Genomic DNA, 3,972 nt, shown 5'->3' with positions numbered 1-3,972 from the left:
TTTTTTTTTTTTTTTTTTTGCAACAGAGCCTCACTAAGTCACTAAATTGCCCAGGCTGAGCTCAAACTTGCAATCTGCTGCTTCGGCCTCACAGAGTGCTGGGATTACAGGCATGTGCCGCAATGCCTGGGTAAAAAATATTTTTTTTCTTCTGGTACTGGAAATCTAACTCAGGGCCTTGCATTTTCAAGGCCAGTGCAGTGCCGCTGGGCTACATCCTTGGTCCTGGCTAAAATTTTTTGAGGACCACGGTCCAAAATGTAGAAACCTCTAAGGCAGAGTCTGGAGAAAGGACTCCATTTGCTAGGGTCTCATGGTGCCACTGCCATTAGCCACTAGATATTATCCACTAAAACTTAACAATGGCAGCCAGCGAAGCTTCCATCTGTCTATCTGTCCACTTGACAAATGTTGACTCAGCACCTACTACACCATGCCAGTATTGTATTAGGTTTAGGAGAAACAGTTGTTGATCTGCTCAACAGTTTCTACATAGATTACTTTACTTTTCATTACTATAATTAAATACTGGAGGCACGCTTACTTTATGAAGAAAATAGGTTATATTATTATTATTTTAGTTTTTTCAGATAAGGCCTTGCTGCATAGCCCAGGTTGGCCTCAAATTCACTATGTAGTCCAAACTGATCTCAAGCTCCAGATTCTCCTGCCTCAGCCTCCCAAGTGCTGCAATTACAGGAATGAGCCATGATGTTGGGCAAAGAGGGACTATGTATTTCACTGTTTTAGGGGTTAAAAGTCTAAACAACAAGGTAGAAACTCTGGCAGGCCCTCTGCCCCTGGGTAGTGGAGGAAGAAATCACATCACCAAACAGACAGCCAGACAGGTTAGGTGTGGCCAGACCCAGGTTTTTATAACCGGATTCTTTGAGAAATACCTCTATTTCTCCCAGGGTCACACTTCCCCACTGATCCAAGGCTTTTCCTCTTTGAGGTTCATACATTCTCCCAACACCATCTGGGACCCAGCCTCCAACACATGAATCTTGGGGAGAGCACATTAAACCATACCAAACCATAGCATTTCCTCAGGCTGGTTCTGCCCAATTATGAAAGAAGGAAAATGAAAGGAAAGAAAGAAATTGTCTACAGGTGATACCTCACATACAGCTGTTTAGTTAACTTTTTTCAATTATGGGTCATGACAAGTGTTACTGTGACTACACAAGTTACCTCAAAACTTAGTTATTAAAACACTGAAAACCCTGAGCCAGGCAATGTGATACATGCCTGTAAGACCAGCAGTCAAGAGGCTAAAACAGGAGAATCGCAAGTTTGAGGCCAGGCTGGGCTACATAGCGAGTTCAAGCCTGGCCTGGACCACATAGCTAGACCCTGCCTCAAAAAAAAAAGTCTTATTTTACTCATGGATCTAGACTGGGGTCAACAGGGCCAGATTGTCTCTGCTCCTCTTGAGGTTGGGTGGGGGCAGGGGCTTGACATCTGTGGACTGGGACCCTTTGAAGCCATCCTTGTGCATATGGCTGGCCGTGGATGCTGTCAATGGAGGCTTGGCTGGGGCTATCAGCTGAAACGCCTCTATGTGGGCTGTTATTTGGCATGCGCTTCCTCCCAATATGGTGGTCTGGTGAGCACTGTGTTAGAGAATAAGCCTGGTGGAAGCTATGTCCTTTTTATGACCCAGCCCGACAAGACACATAGCATTACTTCTGTCCTATTGGTTGAAATGGTCACAGATTCAACCAAACTCAAGGAGACAAACATTGGTTCCACTTCACAGGGGGAGGAGTGTCGATTATGGTGTAATCAGAACTGTGGGATATCTGGGTGTGCTGGTGTACACCTGTAATCCCAGAATTCTGGAGGCTAAGGCAGGAGGATGGCCCTGAATTCAGGGCTAGCCTGGGCTATATAGTGACTTCAAGGCCAGCCTGAATTACAGAGTGAGACTCTGTCTCAAAACAACAAAACAAACAACAACAACACAAAACCATGGGGTGAATCTTTGGAAAACCTGTCACAAAAGCTTGTACCACTGCTTTCTCCTTTATCTAATGCAAAGCCTTTCAAATACACTATAAAGTGTTATTCTGACGTTAGAGTTTCAGACAAAGACGTCTTCAATTTATTTTACCTTTTTGTCCATTTCTCTGCTGTGGAACAAGATTGAATTGTGTGCTGTGTTTGAAGAATATGGTATGTTTTTGGTTTTTTGTGGTACTGGGGCTCAAATCCAAAACGATCTACCACTGGGCTACATCCCTATCCTTTTTAAGACTGGGTCTTGCCGAATTGCCCAGGTTGGAGAACTTGTAATTGTCCAGTTTCAGCCCCTTAAGTTGCTGGAATTACAGATGTGTACTATCATGCCTGGTTTTACTCTGTACAAAGTCTCATGTGTCTGTTAGTTTATTATACCTGTATGTTTTTTCAAAGTGTTTGGATATTTAGTCTTTAATTTTTCTTTAAGCTGTGTATAAATGTATATATTTTTTTCTGGTTTAACTGAGCTCTCAGGCATTAAAAAATTGCAAAGAGTGCAGAAAAATATGACCTTTTAAGAAACGATTCACTTATATCTCTCCTCCATGAACCCTCACCTAATATTAAATCTCATCTGCCCAGCCAGCACAATGAGTCTTTATTCCTTCTATTTTTGGTAAAGTCATATTCAACACAAAGTTATTAATTGCTGACATAAGTTTTCTTTGCATTGTTGCATTATTTTTCAGTTAAAATATTTAGGTGCTTCGAACAAAAAAGGTTACAACTGAAGGTATTAAAAACCTGGCTTACACCATACTACAAAGCAACAGTAACCAAAACAGAATGATACTGGCATACACACAAACACCAATGAATAGAGAGCCCAGAAATAAATTTATATATTTAAAGCCAACTGAATTTCAACAAAGGCAGCAAGAACATACATTCAGTAAAATCTCTTAAGTAGCTGATATGGAAAACTGGGTATCTATATATGAAGAAGAAAGAAACTAGCCTACCATCACTTACCACATTCGAAAATCAACTCAAAATGGATCAAAAAATTTAAAAAATTGATCAAAAATTAAATGTAAGACCCCAAACTATGAAACTACTAGAGGAAAATACAGAGAAAAAGCTTCAAAACATTGATCTGGACAAAGGTTGTTCGGATAGGACCTCAAAAGCACAGGCAGCTAAGCCAGGTATTGTGGTGCACATGTATAATCTCAGCACTTGAGAGGCTGAGGCAGGAGGATCGCTGTGAGTTCAAGGCCAGCCTGGGCTACATACTGAGTTCGAGGCCAGTGCCTGAACTATGAAACAAAAACCAAAAACCAAAATGAAACAAAACAAAAAGCACAGGCAATAAAAGCAAAAATTAATAAGCGTGATTTCATCAAACTTAAAACCTTCTATATAGCAAAGGAAACAACAGAGTGAACAAACTACCTGCAAATCAGGAGGAAATATATATGAACTATTCATCCAACAAGGAATTCATTTCCAGAATATGTAAGGAACTTAATAGTAAAACAGCAAATAATTTTTACTTCTCTTCCTTTCCTCTTTTCCTTCCTTCCTTTCTACATATTATTTTCTTTTTCTTTTTTTTCTAGTACTGGGGATTGAGCTTAGGGCTTTCACACTGAGCTAAATTCCCAACAATACAAGGTTTTGCTAAATTGCTAAATTGCCCAGGTTGGACTTGAACCTTCAATTCTCCTGCCTTAGCCTCCCTGAGAGCTGGGATTACAGGTGTGTGCCATCTTTGGTTCTATATAGGTATAGAGGTTATATACACGGCCAACATATATATGAAAAAATGCTCAACAGCTGGGCATACTGATGCATGCCTATAATCCCAGCACTCAGGAGGCTGAGGCGGGAGAGTCACCATGAGTTTGAGGACTGAGTCCACACAGTGAGTTTAAGCCTAACCTGAACTACATAGTGAGACCCTATCTCAAAAAACCAACAAATGCTCAGCAGCACTAATTATCA

The sequence above is a fragment of the Fukomys damarensis genome, unplaced genomic scaffold (genome assembly GCF_012274545.1).
Source record: "Fukomys damarensis isolate Sample0158 unplaced genomic scaffold, DMR_v1.0_HiC HiC_scaffold_22, whole genome shotgun sequence".
In the NCBI taxonomy this organism is placed as follows: domain Eukaryota; kingdom Metazoa; phylum Chordata; class Mammalia; order Rodentia; family Bathyergidae; genus Fukomys; species Fukomys damarensis.
This window is presented reverse-complemented; position numbering follows the sequence as displayed.